The sequence below is a fragment of the Hyla sarda genome, chromosome 1, assembly GCF_029499605.1.
Source record: "Hyla sarda isolate aHylSar1 chromosome 1, aHylSar1.hap1, whole genome shotgun sequence".
Taxonomy (NCBI): Eukaryota; Metazoa; Chordata; class Amphibia; order Anura; family Hylidae; genus Hyla; species Hyla sarda.
In genome coordinates, this window is record NC_079189.1 from 261,478,061 (window position 1) to 261,497,913 (window position 19,853).

General features: G+C 49.2%; 14 pseudogenes; all 14 read left to right on the top strand.

Annotated features, from left to right (window-relative positions):
• The first annotated feature begins 182 nt into the window (after positions 1 to 182).
• On the top strand, positions 183 to 302 carry LOC130351579 (5S ribosomal RNA; annotated as a pseudogene).
• Positions 303 to 1,180: 878 nt separating this feature from the next.
• LOC130320657 (5S ribosomal RNA) lies at positions 1,181 to 1,300 on the top strand (annotated as a pseudogene).
• Positions 1,301 to 1,774: 474 nt separating this feature from the next.
• LOC130352566 (5S ribosomal RNA) lies at positions 1,775 to 1,894 on the top strand (annotated as a pseudogene).
• A 1,272-nt stretch (positions 1,895 to 3,166) lies between these two features.
• LOC130327394 (5S ribosomal RNA) lies at positions 3,167 to 3,286 on the top strand (annotated as a pseudogene).
• Positions 3,287 to 3,966: 680 nt separating this feature from the next.
• Positions 3,967 to 4,086, top strand: LOC130329130 (5S ribosomal RNA; annotated as a pseudogene).
• Positions 4,087 to 5,354: 1,268 nt separating this feature from the next.
• LOC130320675 (5S ribosomal RNA) lies at positions 5,355 to 5,474 on the top strand (annotated as a pseudogene).
• A 620-nt stretch (positions 5,475 to 6,094) lies between these two features.
• LOC130317357 (5S ribosomal RNA) lies at positions 6,095 to 6,214 on the top strand (annotated as a pseudogene).
• Positions 6,215 to 14,017: 7,803 nt separating this feature from the next.
• On the top strand, positions 14,018 to 14,137 carry LOC130351953 (5S ribosomal RNA; annotated as a pseudogene).
• An 82-nt stretch (positions 14,138 to 14,219) lies between these two features.
• On the top strand, positions 14,220 to 14,339 carry LOC130331945 (5S ribosomal RNA; annotated as a pseudogene).
• Positions 14,340 to 15,211: 872 nt separating this feature from the next.
• LOC130352496 (5S ribosomal RNA) lies at positions 15,212 to 15,331 on the top strand (annotated as a pseudogene).
• A 272-nt stretch (positions 15,332 to 15,603) lies between these two features.
• On the top strand, positions 15,604 to 15,723 carry LOC130330007 (5S ribosomal RNA; annotated as a pseudogene).
• Positions 15,724 to 16,400: 677 nt separating this feature from the next.
• LOC130320686 (5S ribosomal RNA) lies at positions 16,401 to 16,520 on the top strand (annotated as a pseudogene).
• A 1,658-nt stretch (positions 16,521 to 18,178) lies between these two features.
• Positions 18,179 to 18,298, top strand: LOC130321973 (5S ribosomal RNA; annotated as a pseudogene).
• A 284-nt stretch (positions 18,299 to 18,582) lies between these two features.
• LOC130327624 (5S ribosomal RNA) lies at positions 18,583 to 18,702 on the top strand (annotated as a pseudogene).
• Positions 18,703 to 19,853: the final 1,151 nt, after the last annotated feature.

Genomic DNA, 19,853 nt, shown 5'->3' on the forward strand with positions numbered 1-19,853 from the left:
CTAAGCTGAATGCGCCTGTTCTCGTCAGATCGCAGATTGCTACCCAGCTTCGGGCCTGGTAAGTACCAGCATGGGAGACTGGCTGGGAATCCCGGGTGCAGTTGACATTTTGCTCTGTTTCTGCTCCGATTCCGAAAATTATTTATTGATGCTTAAATCCACAGTATACAAAGTGTGAAGCTGTCAACGGCCATCCTAAGCTGAACGCGCCTGCTCTCGTCAGATCGCAGACTGCTACCCAGCTTAGGGCCTGGTAAGTACCAGCATGGGAGACTGGCTGGGAATCCCGGGTGCAGTTGACATTTTAATCTGTTGCCGCCTTCCGCTCCGATTCGGAAAAGGATTTATTGATGCTTAAATCCACAATATACAGGGTGTGAAGCTGTCAACGGCCATCCTAAGCTGAACGTGTCTGCTCTCCTCAGATCGCAGACTGCTGCCCGGCAGATACCGGCGTGGGAGACTGGCTGGCAATCCAAGGTGCCATTGACATTTTGCTCTGTTGCCGCCTTCCTCTCCGATTAATAAAAATATTTATTGATGCTTAAATCCACAATATACAACGCGTGAAGATGTCAACGGCCATCCTAAGCTGAATGCGCCTGCTCTCGTCAGATCGCAGACTGCTACCCAGCTTAGGGCCCAGTAAGTACCGGCATGGGAGACTGGCTGGGAATCCCGGGTGTAGTTGACATTTTGCTCTGTTGTCGCCTTCCGTTCCGATTCCGAAAAGGATTTATTGATGCTTAAATGCACAGTATAAAAATCATGAAGCTGTCAATGGCCATTCTAAGCTGAACGCGCCTGCTCTCGTCAGATCGCAGACTGTTACCCAGCTTAGGGCCCGGTAAGTACTGGCATGGGAGACTGGCTGGGAATCACGGTTGTCGTTGACATTTTGCTCTATTGCTGCCTTCCGCTCCGATTCCGAAAATAATTTATTGATGCTTAAATCCACAGTATACAAGGTGTGAAGCTGTCGACGGCCATCCTAAGCTTAACGCGCCTGCTCTCGTCAGATCGCAGACTGGTACAGATCTTAGGGCCCGGTAAGTACCGGCATGGGACACTGGCTGGGAATCCCGGCTGCCGTTGACATTTTGCTCTGTTGCCGCCTTCCGCTCCGATTCTGAAAAGGATTTATTGATGCTTAAATGCACAGTATAAAGGGCATGAAGCTGTCAACGGCCATCCTAAGCTGAACGCGCCTGCTCTCGTCAGATCGCAGACTGCTACCCAGCTTAGGGCCCGGTAAGTACCAGCATGGGAGACTGGCTGGGAATCCCAGGTGTTGTTGACATTTTGCTCTGTAGCCGCCTTCCGCTCCGATTCCGAAAAGGATTTATTGATGCTTAAATCCACAGTATACAGGGTGTGAAGCCGTCTACGGCTATCCTAAGCTGAATGTGCCTGTTCTTGTCAGATCGCAGACTGCTGCCCGGCAAGTACGAGCATGGGAGACTGGCTGGCAATCCAAGGTGCTATTGACATTTTGCTCTGTTGCCGCCTTCCTCTCCGATTCCGAAAAGGATTTATTGATGCTTAAATGCACAGTATAAAAAGCATGAAGCTGTCAATGGCCATCCTAAGCTGAACGCGCCTGCTCTCGTTAAATCGCAGACTGCTACCCAGCTTAGGGCCCGGTAAGTACTGGCATAGGAGACTGGCTGGGAATCCCGGGTGCCATTGACATTTTGCTCTATTGCTGCCTTCCGCTCCGATTCCGAAAATAATTTATTGATGCTTAAATTCACAGTATACAAGGTGTGAAGCTGTCAACGGCCATCCTAAGCTGAACGCGCCTGCTCTCGTCAGATCGCAGACTGCTACCCAGCTTAGGGCCTGGTAAGTACCTGCATGGGAGACTGGCTGGGAATCCCGGGTGCAGTTGACATTTTAATCTGTTGCCGCATTCCGCTCCGATTCGGAAAAGGATTTATTGATGCTTAAATCCACAATGTACAGGGTGTGAAGCTGTCAACGGCCATCCTAAGCCTGAACGTGTCTGCTCTCCTCAGATCACAGACTGCTGCCCGGCAGTTACCGGCATGGGAGACTGGCTGGCAATACAAGGTGCCATTGACATTTTGCTCTGTTGCCGCCTTCCTCTCCGATTAATAAAAATATTTATTGATGCTTAAATCCACAATATACAAGGTGTGAAGATGTCAACGGCCATCCTAAGCTGAACGCGCCTGCTCTCGTCAGATCGCAGACTGCTACCCAGCTTAGGGCCCAGTAAGTACCGGCATGGGAGACTGGCTGGGAATCCCGGGTGCAGTTGACATTTTGCTCTGTTGCCGCCTTCCGTTCCGATTCCGAAAAGGATTTATTGATGCTTAAATGCACAGTATAAAAATCATGAAGCTGTCAATGGCCATCCTAAGCTGAACGCGCCTGCTCTCGTCAGATCGCAGACTGCTACCCACCTTAGGGCCCGGTAAGTACTTGCATGGGAGACTGGCTGGGAATCCCGGTTGCCGTTGACATTTTGCTCTATTGCTGCCTTCCGCTCCGATTCCTAAAATAATTTATTGATGCTTAAATCCACAGTATACAAGGTGTGAAGCTGTCGACGGCCATCCTAAGCTTAACGCGCCTGCTCTCGTCAGATCGCAGACTGGTACAGATCTTAGGGCCCGGTAAGTACCGGCATGGGACACTGGCTGGGAATCCCGGGTGCAGTTGACATTTTATTCTGTTGCCGCCTTCCGCTCCGATTCGGAAAAGGATTTATTGATGCTTAAATCCACAATATACAGGGTGTGAAGCTGTCAACGGCCATCCTAAGCCTGAACGTGCCTGCTCTCCTCAGATCGCAGACTGCTGCCCGGCAGTTACCGGCATGGGAAACTGGCTGGCAATCCAAGGTGCCATTGACATTTTGCTCTGTTGCCGCCTTCCTCTCCGATTAATAAAAATATTTATTGATGCTTAAATCCACAATATACAAGGTGTGAAGATGTCAACGGCCATCCTAAGCTGAACGCGCCTGCTTTCGTCAGATCGCAGGCCGCTACCCAGCTTAGGGCCCAGTAAGTACCGGCATGGGAGACTGGCTGGGAATCCCGGGTGCAGTTGACATTTTGCTCTGTTGCCGCCTTCCGTTCCGATTCCGAAAAGGATTTATTGATGCTTAAATGCACAGTATAAAAATCATGAAGCTGTCAATGGCCATCCTAAGCTGAACGCGCCTGCTCTCGTCAGATCGCAGACTGCTACCCAGCTTAGGGCCCGGTAAGTACTTGCATGGGAGACTGGCTGGGAATCCCGGTTGCCGTTGACATTTTGCTCTATTGCTGTCTTCCGCTCCGATTCCGAAAATAATTTATTGATGCTTAAATCCACAGTATACAAGGTGTGAAGCTGTCGACGGCCATCCTAAGCTTAACGCGCCTGCTCTCGTCAGATCGCAGACTGGTACAGATCTTAGGGCCCGGTAAGTACCGGCATGGGACACTGGCTGGGAATCCCGGGTGCAGTTGACATTTTATTCTGTTGCCGCCTTCCGCTCCGATTCGGAAAAGGATTTATTGATGCTTAAATCCACAATATACAAGGCGTGAAGATGTCAACGGCCATCCTAAGCTGAACGTGCCTGCTCTCGTCAGATCGCAGACTGCTACCCAGCTTCGGGCCTGGTAAGTACCAGCATGGGAGACTGGCTGGGAATCCAGGCTGCGTCGACATTTTGCTCTGTTTCTGCTCCGATTCCGAAAATTATTTATTGATGCTTAAATCCACAGTATACAAAGTGTGAAGCTGTCAACGGCCATCCTAAGCTTAACGCGCCTGCTCTCGTCAGATCGCAGACTGGTACAGATCTTAGGGCCCGGTAAGTACCGGCATGAGACACTGGCTGGGAATCCCGGCTGCCGTTGACATTTTGCTCTGTTGCCGCCTTCCGTTCCGATTCCGAAAAGGATTTATTGATGCTTAAATGCACAGTATACAAAGTGTGAAGCTGTCAACGGCCATCCTAAGCTGAACGCACCTGCTCTCGTCAGATCGCAGACTGCTACCCAGCTTAGGGCCCGGTAAGTACCAGCATGGGAGACTGGCTGGGAATCCCGGGTGCAGTTGACATTTTAATCTGTTGCCACCTTCCGCTCCGATTCGGAAAAGGATTTATTGATGCTTAAATCCACAATATACAGGGTGTGAAGCTGTCAACGGCCATCCTAAGCCTGAACGTGCCTGCTCTCCTCAGATCGCAGACTGCTGCCCGGCAGTTACCGGCATGGGAGACTGGCTGGCAATCCAAGGTGCCATTGACATTTTGCTCTGTTGCCGCCTTCCTCTCCGATTAATAAAAATATTTATTGATGCTTAAATCCGCAATAAACAAGGCATGAAGATGTCAACGGCCATCCTCAGCTGAACGCGCATGCTCTCGTCAGATTGCAGACTGCTACCCAGCTAAGGGCCCGGTAAGTACCAGCATGGGAGACTGGCTGGGAATCCCAGGTGTTGTTGACATTTTGCTCTGTAGCCGCCTTCCGCTCCGATTCCGAAAAGGATTTATTGATGCTTAAATGCACAGTATAAAAAGCATGAAGCTGTCAATGGCCATCCTAAGCTGAACATGCCTGCTCTTGTCAGATCGCAGACGGCTACCCAGCTTAGGGCCCGGTAAGTACTGGCATGGGAGACTGGCTGGGAATCCAGGGTGCAGTTGACATTTTGCTCTGTTGCCGCCTTCCGCTCCGATTCGGAAAAGGATTTATTGATGCTTAAATGCACAGTATAAAAAGCATGAAGCTGTCAACGGCCATCCTAAGCTGAACGCGCCTGCTCTCGTCAGATCGGACCCAGCTTAGGGCCCGGTAAGTACTGGCATAGGAGACTGGCTGGGAATCCCGGGCGCCGTTGACATTTTGCTCTATTGCTGCCTTCCGCTCCGATTCCGAAAAGAATTTATTGATGCTTAAATCCACAGTAGACAAGGTGTGAAGCTGTTGACGGCCATCCTAAGCTGAACGCGCCTGCTCTCGTCAGATCGCAGACTGCTACCCAGCTTAGGGCCCGGTAAGTACCAGCATGGGAGACTGGCTTGGAATCCCAGGTGTCTTTGACATTTTGCTCTGTTGCCGCCTTACGCTCCGATTCCGAAAAGGATTTATTGATGCTTAAATCCACAGTATACAGGGTGTGAAGATGTCTACGGCCATCCTAAGCTGAATGCGCCTGTTCTCGTCAGATCGCAGACTGCTACCCAGCTTCGGGCCTGGTAAGTACCAGCATGGGAGACTGGCTGGGAATCCCGGGTGCAGTTGACATTTTGCTCTGTTTCTGCTCCGATTCCGAAAATTATTTATTGATGCTCAAATCCACAGTATACAAAGTGTGAAGCTGTCAACGGCCATCCTAAGCTGAACGCGCCTGCTCTCGTCAGATCGCAGACTGCTACCCAGCTTAGGGCCCGGTAAGTACCAGCATGGGAGACTGGCTGGGAATCCCAGGTGTTGTTGACATTTTGCTCTGTAGCCGCCTTCCGCTTCGATTCCGAAAAGGATTTATTGATGCTTAAATCCACAGTATACAGGGTGTGAAGCAGTCTACGGCTATCCTAAGCTGAATGTGCCTGTTCTTGTCAGATCGCAGACTGCTGCCCAGCAAGTACGGGCATGGGAGACTGGCTGGCAATTCAAGGTGCTATTGACATTTTGCTCTGTTGCCGCCTTCCTCTCCGATTCCGAAAAGGATTTATTGATGCTTAAATGCACAGTATAAAAAGCATGAAGCTGTCAACGGCCATCCTAAGCTGAACGCGCCTGCTCTCATCAGATCGGACCCAGCTTAGGGCCCGGTAAGTACTGGCATAGGAGACTGGCTGGGAATCCCGGGCGCCATTGACATTTTGCTCTATTGCTGCCTTCCGCTCCGATTCCGAAAATAATTTATTGATGCTTAAATCCACAGTATACAAGGTGTGAAGCTGTCGACGGCCATCCTAAGCTTAACGCGCCTGCTCTCGTCAGATCGCAGACTGGTACAGATCTGCCGTTGACATTTTGCTCTGTTGCCGCCTTCCGTTCCGATTCCGAAAAGGATTTATTGATGCTTAAATGCACAGTATAAAGGGTGAGAAGCTGTCAACGGCCATCCTAAGCTGAATGCGCCTGCTCTCGTCAGATCGCAGACTGCTACCCAGCTTAGGGCCCGGTAAGTACCAGCATGGGAGACTGGCTGGGAATCCCAGGTGTTGTTGACATTTTGCTCTGTAGCCGCCTTCCGCTTCGATTCCGAAAAGGATTTATTGATGCTTAAATCCACAGTATACAGGGTGTGAAGCCGTCTACGGCTATCCTAAGCTGAATGTGCCTGTTCTTATCAGATTGCAGACTGCTGCCCGGCAAGTACAGGCATGGGAGACTGGCTGGCAATCCAAGGTGCTATTGACATTTTGCTCTGTTGCCGCCTTCCTCTCCAATTCCGAAAAGGATTTATTGATGCTTAAATACACAGTATAAAAAGCATGAAGCTGTCAATGGCCATCCTAAGCTGAACGCGCCTGCTCTCGTCAGATCGTAGACTGCTTCCCAGCTTAGGGCCCGGTAAGTACTGGCATGGGAGACTGGCTGGGAATCCCAGGTGCCGTTGACATTTTGCTCTATTGCTGCCTTCCGCTCCGATTCCGAAAAGAATTTATTGATGCTTAAATCCACTGTATACAAGGTGTGAAGCTGTCGACGGCCATCCTAAGCTTAACGCGCCTGCTCTCGTCAGATCGTAGACTGGTACAGATCTTTCGGCCCGGTAAGTATCGGCATGGGACACTGGCTGGGAATCCCGGCTGCCGTTGACATTTTGCTCTGTTGCCGCCTTCCGTTCCGATTCCGAAAAGGATTTATTTATTTTTTTTTTTTAATTCAAAGTTTTTTATTGGTTTTTCACTTGTTATCAAACGTCACAGAATTAGACAGGAATTCAATCATATTATAAAGAATGAGTAGCACAACATTACATCTTAAGATTCCCACTTCTGAGGAAACCATGCTAACATCTGTGAGAATATAGCAAATTGTGGTTAGAACAGAAAATAAAATAACAATAATAATAATAATAAAGGTGTGAGCTACTTTACCAGATCGTGTAGCACATCACTCACGGTTCCAAATAGATCAAGAACTAAGTAATAGAACATAATAAGAGTACAGAAGTTCAGACCTAAGTTGTCATCTGCCCAGGTGAGAACACTACGTATAATGGGGAGTTGACATCCAAGATTTCCATCGAGTCAGAAATTTGTCATGCGTATATGTAGCTAAGGAGAAAGCCTTTTCATAGTTACAGATGAGGTTCAAGAGGTTGACTACTTCACTGAGGGAGGGAATTTTTTCCGATTTCCAGTTTCTGACTATATGTAATTTGGCAGCCATATATAAGTGGGCAAGAGGATACCGCACCTCACAAGGGACCGTATCAAAGTTCATGAGGAGAAGGACCTCCTCCGGGGCAAGGGTGTTCGGAGACTGCAGCATTTTGGTGGATAGCATTTCAATCCCCTTCCATAAATCCTTGAGGCGAGGGCATTCCCATAAAGTGTGAAGGAGTGAGCCAACCCCACCACAACCACGCCAACACAAGTTAGAAACAGTATTGTCAATGAGATGAAGTCTGGAGGGTGTGTAATACCATTTATAAATCGTTTTTGATACAGCTTCCTGGTGGTTCGTAGATCTGAACAGTGTACGTGAATAGTTCAGCGCAGTGGACCACTGCTCTAGCGTAAAATCCTTCCCCAGATCAGATTCCCACTTTGTCATGTAATGATGTTTGGATAAGGCACATTTATCATGGAGAACATTATAAAAGAAGGTAATACCCTTTTTCGAGTCACTATTTAGATAAGTGAGTATGTCTCTCGGGATCTGGTGTTGGGAAGAGAAGTCTCTGGTCAGCAGACTACGCATTTGTAAGCTTTTATAGAATTCCCTATGGGGAACGTGAAAAGTAGCGTGTAAGGTGGGAAAATGAACATCTCCCTCTGGGGACAGTAGATCTTGGGCATTGTTAATGCCATATGTTTCCCAATGACGAATCTGCAGGTCCGGGATCAGGTATTCTAGGTAGTCAAGTGAGAAGGTCTTAAGAGGGCAGGGAATGCAAAATAACTTTTGACGCAGAGCATACCTCCACGCTGCATCAGATGAAGATACAGACAGGAGGTGCGACTTGGGGGGCTGTCGACCCCTCAATTGTAATAACATGCGGGATCTCAGAGAGATAGGAAGGGAGGAGTAGGACTCCACCTCCACCCATAATTTTTCAGTATTGTTAGACCACCAATTGGTAATGTGGTCCAAATGGCATGCCATTAGGTAGTCCTCCAAGTGCGGTAAGCCGAGGCCCCCCCCTCTCCTATGTAAGGTCATTATGCGTCTAGCAATGCGAGGTCTTCTGTTTTGCCAGATAAATCGTGAGAGGTGTTTGTCAAGGGCAGAGAGATACTTTTTAGGAAGAATAATCGGGATAGTTCTAAACAAGTACAACAGTTTTGGAAGCAGCATCATTTTAAACGTTGCCAGTCGCCCAAACCATGAAGGTATAGATTTGGCATAGTCTTGCATGGAGCTATACAGGGATTGGGCAAGTGGCAAGAAATTGTTATGGAACAGTTTAGTTGTAGGGTGGGTAAGGCGGATACCTAAGTAGGATAATGCGGAAGGTTGCCAATCTAACGGAAACTTTTTACGTAGGGAGGAGATAAGGCGGGGATTTAAGGCTACTGGCATAATCTGGGATTTGGATGTATTCAGTTTATAGTAGGAGAGTGCGCTAAATGTCTCTATGGTCGAGAATAGGTGAGGTAAGGAGTCCTCTGCGTCCGTCAAGGTCAGCATCACATCGTCGGCAAAGAGCGCCAGTTTATGTTCAGTCGGTCCTATCCGTATACCTTTGACATTGGGATTCTCTCTAATGGCCTGGGCCAGTGGTTCAATGGATAGTGTGAACAGCAAAGGGGAAAATGGACAACCTTGTCTGGTCCCATTCGACAGGGTGAACTGGTTAGATAGGGCTCCATTGGTGAAAACCTGCGCCGCCGGGTTAGAGTACAATGCTGCAATCGCCGTCACAATGGAGCCCGAAAATCCGTATGAACGGAGCGCTGAGAAAGCATATCGCCAGTTCACCCTATCGAATGCCTTTTCGGCATCCAATGTCAGGAAAACAGACGGGACTTTGTAATGTTCGCAATGTTGGAGAAGAGAGATCACCTTTCTCGTATTATCCGGGGCCTGTCTGCCATTAGTAAACCCCACTTGATCCCTATGTAGCAGTTGGGGAATAATTGGTTTTAGACGTTCCGCTAGTATTTTCGCATAAATTTTCACATCACTGTTAAGCAGCGAAATAGGGCGGAAATTCGATGTCTGTTCAGTACTCTTACCCGGCTTGGGGATGGTTGTGATAAGGGCCGATAACATCTCTTTGGGTAAAGTGCCCGACTCCATCGCCCCACCAAACACCCTCAGCAGGTAAGGGACTAAAATCCCACAAAATTTACGGTAGTATTCGTTAGGCAACCCATCAGGTCCTGGCGCCTTATTCACTGGGAGCGAGTTGATCGCTTTTAGAATTTCTGCAGGAGTAATCGGTGAATTGAGGCAGTCGAGCACGGGTTTGTCAACTCGAGGGAGCCGTATGGTGGACAAGAAGCCATCAATGGCCTCCTGGGTCGGCTGCGGGGTGTTCAAGTCCGTGTGCAAGTTGTAAAGCTTCTCATAATAATCTCTAAAGGCATTAGCTATACCTCTAGGAGAGGCCACAGGTGTACCTGATAGCGGGTGTTTGATACAAGCTATTCGTTGCTTGAGGTGAGCTGGTTTAATCCTCTTTGCTAATAGAGAACCCGGTTTGTTATCGTGAGAATAGTACTTTAATCTAGTCTTTTTAAAGCTCCTTTCACATTGATACAATAGAAGCCTACGGAGATGCATACGCTCGTTCATCAAATCTGTCAAAGTTTGTGGCGAGGGAACTCCTTTATGTATAGCCTCCAATGTAGCAATGCGATCAATAGCTGTCGTAATTTGAGTAGTCCGCTGACGTTTGAGGATAGAACCTAACTGTATGAAGGTGCCTCTGATAACTGGCTTATGGGCCAGCCATATCGTGTTTTTGTCAGTAGTAGGAGAATCATTTAGGGAGAAATAGTCTAACAGGGCAGACTCAATTTTCTTGGAGTGTTCTGAATGTGAGATAATGTGTGTGTTCGCCCTCCAAACGAAGTCACTATGTTTTGGAGACTGCTCTGAGAATGATACATTTACAGGGGCATGGTCGCTCCAAGTAATTTGTCCTATGGACGTGTCTAGTGTTTTATCAAGGAGAGACCTGCTCACTAGTATCATATCAATACGTGAGTAAGAGCGAAATCTGGGGGAGAAGTATGTATAATCCCTCTCTGTGGCATGCTGCAGCCTCCAAACATCAAACAAGTCCTGGTCGCCCAGTAGGGAATTAAGGGAGAAAGATCTATGGGAGGATTGATCCGACAGGTCCACAGTGGGATTAGAGATCGAATTGAAATCCCCACACACTACGACCTCACCTCTTTTGTGAAGATCAAGGAGTCTGAACACCTTCCTCAGGAACCGATTTTGTCTAGAATTTGGAGCATACAGATTAACAATTGTGTACTCGACATTGTCAATATAGCATACCAATAGGACATATCTACTATGCGGGTCAATAATACACTTTGTAATCTGGAAGGCAACACTATCTCTAACTGCAATCAGTACACCCCTCTTTTTGGAAGAGTAAGTGGAGTGGATAACATGTGGGTACTTTCTGTGTCGAAGCTGGGGAGTGTTGGTGGAGGACAAGTGCGTTTCTTGAATGCAAGCAATGGTCGCATTGCATCTCTCCAGCTCCTTCCACAGAAACTGCCTCTTGTATGGACTGTTAAGTCCATTCACATTCAGTGAAATTACATCAATTCCCATTTTGAGGTTACAGTGTCAACAGTAGTCGACCTCGGAGACGGACAACTAAACTTCCTCCCCACAAGATTAAAAACCCGACTGGTGCCTACAGACACCAGACGGGGATGTCACAACTAACAGCAATGCAATCAGAGATAATAGCAATATGGACTTAGCTATCTGAGTTGAGCAAAATAATAAGAAAGGGAAAAAGGAAGAACCAAATAAGAAAGGTAGTGGACAACTTGGCGGCAAGAATCACAACAAACTATGCCAGCTCTGGGGTAAACGTGGAACAAAAAGGACAATCAATCAAATACAGAAGTCATTCTGCATAGCATCACTTGCTTATCAGGAACTCAGCCATCAGGATCTCTATCATCAGCAGGAGGAGGAGGAGGGCCGGCTCTCAGTGGTTGATTTTCGGAACGTAGGTCGCCTGTAGGTGCATCGTCCAGAAGGCCCCATGACTTAAGCATATCCATGCCCTCATCCACAGAGGAAATGGTATAAGTCTTCCCTTGGCGTACAATCAACAATTTAGTAGGAAACCCCCACCTGTAGGGGACAGTCAGGTCTCGGAGCAGTCCTGTGAGAGGGCTAAGATCCCTCCGGGCCTGTAAAGTTGCTGCAGACAAGTCGGCATACATCCGAATATTGCTGTACGGAACTGGGAGCGAGGGGTGTTTCCTTGAATACTGGAGCAATTTATCCTTAGTTTGAAAGAATGTAAATCTCGCCAGTACATCTCTTGGCAGATCATCAGGCAGCGAGCGCGGCTTAGGCACCCTGTGTGCACGGTCAATGCTGTACTCATAAACTTCCATATCTGGTAATAAATTCCTAGTCAGTTCCTTGACAAATGGCAGGATCTGGGGACCCGTCACGGATTCTGGAATGCCGCGGAATTTAACATTATTACGGCGATTCCGGTCCTCAGAGTCTATGAGTTTAGCTTGTAATGCAGATACTTTATCCTCCAGGGTATCATGAGCCTCCGCCAGAACGTTATGCGTTTCTGCAAATGTCACCATATTGTTTTCTGTGAAATTCATTTTTTGCTCCAGGACCTGCACAGATGATCTCAAAGGGTGCACAATCTGGGTTAGGTCTCTGTGCAGAGAAGTGCGAAACATCAGGAGCATCTCCTTGAGCGTTGTATCAGAGACCACTGTGTTAGAGGTAGGGTACGCCTTAAATAGATCAGGGTCAGGCAAGGTATTCAGGTCCGCACTAGGTAGTGGGTCAGAATGGGTCCCAGGAGACTGCAGTCTAGGGCGCTGTTTCAGCGGGCTGACTTGGGGAGATTCAGGAGGATTCAGCCCTATTTCAACTTCACGAACTCCCTCCCCTCCATTCGCCCAGGGTTCGCTAGTATGGCCGCCTCCCTTCCCCACAGAGAACTCACCAGCCCGCAACGGCACCTGGGCGTCCGGTGAGCTCCAGTGCTCCGGGATCTCAAAGGACAGCCGATGGTTCAGCTTTTGGCGTCTCGGGCCGTCTGGGCTCGTCTGCGGCGTGTTCCCAGAGCTGCAGTCTCTCGCTCTCTCTGCCTGGCTCTGCAGCTGCGACTGTAGGTGAGCGCGGGCCGCGGCGCCATCTTCTCCAGGCCTCTGCCGTTGCATGCCGGCCGGGAAAAAGTGTTGTAGGGGCTTAAATCTTCCCGTTTTAGAGTTCCGCTTTCTGCCCGATGTTGCCATTCTGTTCGCCCACACTTTAGGGTAGCTTTTAGTCGCTGGTGGCAGATTTAAATGCTAATAAAGGATGCTTGTGCAGGAGCGCTCTGTTCAAGCAGCCATCTCAGTCAGCGTCCAGACCACGCCCCTCCGAAAAGGATTTATTGATGCTTAAATGCACAGTATGCAAAGTGTGAAGCTGTCAACGGCCATCATAAGCTGAACGCGCCTGCTCTCGTCAGATCGCAGACTGCTACCCAGCTTAGGGCCTGGTAAGTACCAGCATGGGAGACTGGCTGGGAATCCTGGGTGCAGTTGACATTTTAATCTGTTGCCGCCTTCCGCTCCGATTCGGAAAAGGATTTATTGATGCTTAAATGCACAGTATAAAGGGCGTGAAGCTGTTAACGGCCATCCTAAGCTGAACGCGCCTGCTCTCGTCAGATTGCAGACTGCTACCCAGCTTAGGGCCCGGTAAGTACCAGCATGGGAGACTGGCTGGGAATCTCAGGTGTTGTTGACATTTTGCTCTGTAGCTCTGTAGACATTTTTCTCAGATTCCGAAAAGGATTTATTGATGCTTAAATCTACAGTATACAGGGTGTGAAGCCGTCTACGGCTATCCTAAGCTGAGTGCGTCTGTTCTTGTCAGATCGCAGACTGCTGCCCGGCAAGTACGGGCATGGGAGACTGGCTGGCAATCCAAGGTGCTATTGACATTTTGCTCTGTTGCCGCCTTCCTCTCCGATTAAAAAAAAAATTTATATATGCTTAAATCCACAGTATACAAGGCGTGAAGATGTCAATGGCCATCCTAAGCTGAACGTGCCTGCTCTCGTCAGATCGCAGACTGCTACGCAGCTTAGAGCCCAGTAAGTACCGGTATGGGACACTGGCTGGGAATCCCGGGTGCAGTTGACATTTTGCTCTGTTGCCGCCTTCCGTTCCGAATTCGAAAAGGATTTATTGATGTTTAAATGCACAGTATAAAAAGCATGAAGCTGTCAATGGCCATCCTAAGCTGAACGCGCCTGCTCTCGTCAGATCGCAGACTGCTACCCAGCTTAGAGCCCGGTAAGTACTGGCATGGGAGACTGACTGGGAATCCCGGGTGCCGTTGACATTTTGCTCTATTGCTGCCTTCCGCTCCGATTCCGAAAATAATTTATTGATGCTTAAATCCACAGTATACAAGGTGTGAAGCTGTCGACGGCCATCCTAAGCTTAACGCGCCTGCTCTCGTCAGATCGCAGACTGGTACAGATCTTAGGGCCCGGTAAGTACCGGCATGGGACACTGGCTGGGAATCCCGGCTGCCGTTGACATTTTGCTCTGTTGCCGCCTTCCGCTCCGTTTCCGAAAAGGATTTATTGATGCTTAAATCCACAGTATACAGGGTGTGAAGATGTCTACGGCCAACCTAAGCTGAACGCGCCTGCTCTCGTCAGATCGCAGACTGCTACCCAGCTTAGGGCCCGGTAAGTACTGGCATGGGAGACTGACTGGGAATCCCGGGTGCCGTTGACATTTTGCTCTATTGCTGCCTTCCGCTCCGATTCCGAAAAGGATTTATTGATTCTTAAATGCACAGTATAAAGGGCGAGAAGCTGTCAACGGCCATCCTAAGCTGAACGCGCCTGCTCTCGTCAGATCGCAGACTGCTACCCAGCTTAGGGCCCGGTAAGTACCAGCATGGGAGACTGGCAGGGAATCCCAGGTGTCGTTGACATTTTGCTCTGTTGCCGCCTTCCGCTCCGTTTCCGAAAAGGATTTATTGATGCTTAAATCCACAGTATACAGGGTGTGAAGATGTCTACGGCCAACCTAAGCTGAATGCGCCTGTTCTCGTCAGATCACAGACTGCTACCCAGCTTCGGGCCTGGTAAGTACCAGCATGGGAGACTGGCTGGGAATCACAGGTGCAGTTGACATTTTGCTCTGTTTCTGCTCCGATTCCGAAAATTATTTATTGATGCTTAAATCCACAGTATACAAAGAGTGAAGCTGTCAACGGCCATCCTAAGCTGAACGCGCCTGCTCTCGTCAGATCGCAGACTGCTACCCAGCTTAGGGCATGGTAAGTATCAGCATGGGAGACTGGCTGGGAATCCCGCGTGCAGTTGACATTTTAATCTGTTGCCGCCTTCCGCTCCGATTCGGAAAAGGATTTATTGATGCTTAAATCCACAATATACAGGGTGTGAAGCTGTCAACGGCCATCCTAAGCCTGAACATGCCTGCTCTCCTCAGATCGCAGACTGCTGCCCGGCAGTTACCGGCATGGGAGACTGGCTGGCAATCCAAGGTGCCATTGACATTTTGCTCTGTTGCCGCCATCCTCTCCGATTAATAAAAATATTTATTTATGCTTAAATCCACAATATACAAGGCATGAAGATGTCAACGGCCATCCTAAGCTGAACGCGCCTGCTCTTGTCAGATCGCAGACTGCTACCCAGCTTAGGGCCCAGTAAGTACCGGCATGGGAGACTGGCTGGGAATCCCGGGTGCAGTTGACATTTTGCTCTGTTGCCACCTTCCGTTCCGATTCCGAAAAGGATTTATTGATGCTTAAATGCACAGTATAAAGGGCGTGAAGCTGTCAACGGCCTTCCTAAGCTGAACGCGCCTGCTCTCGTCAGATCGCAGACTGCTACCCAGCTTAGGGCCCGGTAAGTACCAGCATGGGAGACTGGCTGGGAATCCCAGGTGTTGTTGACATTTTGCTCTTTAGCCGCCTTCCGCTCCGATTCCGAAAAGGATTTATTGATGCTTAAATCCACAGTATACAGTGTGTGAAGCCGTCTACGGCTATCCTAAGCTGAATGTGCCTGTTCTTGTCAGATTGCAGACTGCTGCCCGGCAAGAACGGGCATGGGAGACTGGCTGGCAATCCAAGGTGCTATTGACATTTTGCTCTGTTGCCGCCTTCCTCTCCGATTCCGAAAAGGATTTATTGATGCTTAAATGCACAGTATAAAATGCATGAAGCTGTCAATGGCCATCCTAAGCTGAACGCACCTGCTCTCGTCAGATCGCAGACTGCTACCCAGCTTAGGGCCCGGTAAGTACTGGCATGGGAGACTGTCTGGGAATCCCGGGTGCCGTTGACATTTTGCTCTATTGCTGCCTTCCGCTCCGATTCCGAAAAGAATTTATTGATGCTTAAATCCACAGTATACAAAGTGTGAAGCTGTCAACGGCCATCCTAAGCTGAATGCGCCTGCTCTCGTCAGATTGCAGACTGCTACCCAGCTTAGGGCATGGTAAGTATCAGCATGGGAGACTGGCTGGGAATCCCGGGTGCAGTTGACATTTTAATCTGTTGCCGCCTTCCGCTCCGATTCGGAAAAGGATTTATTGATGCTTAAATCCACAATATACAGGGTGTGAAGCTGTCAACGGCCATCCTAAGCCTGAACGTGTCTGCTCTCCTCAGATCGCAGACTGCTGCCCGGCAGTTACCGGCATGGGAGACTGGCTGGCAATCCAAGGTGCCATTGACATTTTGCTCTGTTGCCGCCATCCTCTCCGATTAATAAAAATATTTATTGATGCTTAAATCCACAATATACAAGGCATGAAGATGTCAACGGCCATCCTAAGCTGAACGCGCCTGCTCTTGTCAGATCGCAGACTGCTACCCAGCTTAGGGCCCAGTAAGTACCGGCATGGGAGACTGGCTGGGAATCCCGGGTGCAGTTGACATTTTGCTCTGTTGCCACCTTCCGTTCCGATTCCGAAAAGGATTTATTGATGCTTAAATGCACAGTATAAAGGGCGTGAAGCTGTCAACGGCCATCCTAAGCTGAACGCGCCTGCTCTCGTCAGATCGCAGACTGCTACCCAGCTTAGGGCCCGGTAAGTACCAGCATGGGAGACTGGCTGGGAATCCCAGGTGTTGTTGACATTTTGCTCTTTAGCCGCCTTCCGCTCCGATTCCGAAAAGGATTCATTGATGCTTAAATCCACAGTATACAGTGTGTGAAGCCGTCTACGGCTATCCTAAGCTGAATGTGCCTGTTCTTGTCAGATCGCAGACTGCTGCCCGGCAAGAACGGGCATGGGAGACTGGCTGGCAATCCAAGGTGCTATTGACATTTTGCTCTGTTGCCGCCTTCCTCTCCGATTCCGAAAAGGATTTATTGATGCTTAAATGCACAGTATAAAATGCATGAAGCTGTCAATGGCCATCCTAAGCTGAACGCACCTGCTCTCGTCAGATCGCAGACTGCTACCCAGCTTAGGGCCCGGTAAATACTGGCATGGGAGACTGGCTGGGAATCCCGGGTGCCTTTGACATTTTGCTCTATTGCTGCCTTCCGCTCCGATTCCGAAAAGAATTTATTGATGCTTAAATCCACAGTATACAAGGTGTGAAGCTGTCGACGGCCATCCTAAGCTTAACGCGCCTGCTCTCATCAGATCGCAGACTGGTACCCAGCTTTGGGCCTGGTAAGTACCAGCATGGGAGACTGGCTGGGAATCCCAGGTGCAGTTGACATTTTGCTCTGTTTCTGCTCCGATTCCGAAAATTATTTATTGATGCTTAAATCCACAGTATACAAAGTGTGAAGCTGTCAACGTCCATCCTAAGCTGAATGCGCCTGCTCTCGTCAGATCGCAGACTGCTACCCAGCTTAGGGCCTGGTAAGTACCAGCATGGGAGACTGGCTGGGAATCCCGGGTGCAGTTGACATTTTAATCTGTTGCCGCCTTCCTCTCCGATTCGGAAAAGGATTTATTGATGCTTAAATCCACAATATACAGGGTGTGAAGCTGTCAACGGCCATCCTAAGCCTGAACGTGCCTGCTCTCCTCAGATTGCAGGCTGCTGCCCGGCAGTTACCGGCATGGGAGACTGGCTGGCAATCCAAGGTGCCATTGACATTTTGCTCTGTTGACGCCATCCTCTCCGAATAAATAAAAATATTTATTGATGCTTAAATTTACAATATACAAGGCGTGAAGATGTCAACGGCCATCCTAAGCTGAACGCGCCTGCTCTCGTCAGATCGCAGACTGCTACCCAGCTTAGGGCCCAGTAAGTACCAGCATGGGAGACTGGCTGGGAATCCCGGGTGCAGTTGACATTTTGCTCTGTTGCCACCTTCCGTTCCGATTCCGAAAAGGATTTATTGATGCTTAAATGCACAGTATAAAGGGCGTGAAGCTGTCAACGGCCATCCTAAGCTGAACGCGCCTGCTCTCGTCAGATTGCAGACTGCTACCCAGCTTAGGGCCCGGTAAGTACCAGCATGGGAGACTGGCTGGGAATCCCAGGTGTTGTTGACATATTGCTCTTTAGCCGCCTTCCGCTCTCATTCCGAAAAGGATTTATTGATGCTTAAATCCACAATATACAGGGTGTGAAGCTGTCAACGGCCATCCTAAGCCTGAACGTGCCTGCTCTCCTCAGATCGCAGACTGCTGCCCGGCAGTTACCGGCATGGGAGACTGGCTGGCAATCCAAAGTGCTATTGACATTTTGCTCTGTTGCCGCCTTCCTCTCCGATTCCGAAAAGGATTTATTGATGCTTAAATGCACAGTATAAAAAGCATGAAGCTGTCAATGGCCATCCTAAGCTGAACGCGCCTGCTCTCGTCAGATCGCAGACTGCTACCCAGCTTAGGGCCCGGTAAGTACTGGCATGGGAGACTGGCTGGGAATCCCGGGTGCCGTTGACGTTTTGCTCTATTGCTGCCTTCCGCTCCGATTCCGAAAAGAATTTATTGATGCTTAAATCCACAGTATACAAGGTGTGAAGCTGTCGACGGCCATCCTAAGCTTAACGCGCCTGCTCTCGTCAGATCGCAGACTGGTACAGATCTTAGGGCCCGGTAAGTACCGGCATGGGATACTGGCTGGGAATCCCGGCTGCCGTTGACATTTTGCTCTGTTGCCGCCTTCCGTTCCGATTCCGAAAAGGATTTATTGATGCTTAAATGCACAGTATAATGGGCGAGAAGCTGTCAACGGCCATCCTAAGCTGAACGCGCCTGCTCTCATCAGATCGCAGACTGCTACCCAGCTTAGGGCCCGGTAAGTACCAGCATGGGAGATTGGCTGGGAATCCCAGGTGTCGTTGACATTTTGCTCTGTTGCCGCCTTCCGCGCCGATTCCGAAAAGGATTTATTGATGCTTAAATCCACAGTATACAGGGTGTGAAGATGTCTACGGCCATCCTAAGCTGAATGCGCCTGTTCTCGTCAGATCGCAGACTGCTACCCTGCTTCGGGCCTGGTAAGTACCAGCATGGGAGACTGTCTGGGAATCCCGGGTGCAGTTGACATTTTGCTCTGTTTCTGCTCCGATTCCGAAAATTATTTATTGATGCTTAAATCCACAGTATACAAAGTGGGAAGCTGTCAACAGCCATCCTAAGCTGAACGCGCCTGCTCTCGTCAGATCGCAGACTGCTACCCAGCTTAGGGCCCGGTAAGTACCAGCATGGGAGACTGGCTGGGAATCCCAGGTGTCGTTGACATTTTGCTCTGTTGCCGCCTTACGCTCCGATTCCGAAAAGGATTTATTGATGCTTAAATCTACAGTATACAGGGTGTGAAGCCGTCTACGGCCATCCTAAGCTGAATGCGCCTGTTCTTGTCAGATCGCAGACTGCTGCCCGGCAAGTACGGGCATGGGAGACTGGCTGGCAATCCAAGGTGCTATTGACATTTTGCTCTGTTGCCGCCTTCCTCTCCGATTAAAAAAAATATTTATTGATGCTTAAATCCACAGTATACAAGGCATGAAGATGACAACGGCCATCCTAAGCTGAACGCGCCTGCTCTCGTCAGATCGCAGATTGCTACCCAGCTTAGGGCCTGGTAAGTACCAGCATGGGAGACTGGCTGGGAATCCCGGGTGCAGTTGAAATTTTAATCTGTTGCCGCCTTCCGCTCCGATTCGGAAAAGGATTTATTGATGCTTAAATCCACAATATACAGGATGTGAAGCTGTCAACGGCCATCCTAAGCCTGAACATGCCTGCTCTCCTCAGATCGCAGACTGCTGCCTGGCAGTTACCGGCATGGGAGACTGGCTGGCAATCCAAGGTGCCATTGACATTTTGCTCTGTTGCCGCCTTCCTCTCCGATTAAAAAAATATTTATTGATGCTTAAATCCACAATATACAAGGCGTGAAGATGTCAACGGCCATCCTAAGCTGAACGCGCCTGCTCTCGTCAGATCGCAGACTGCTACCCAGCTTAGGGCCCAGTAAGTACCTGCATGGGAG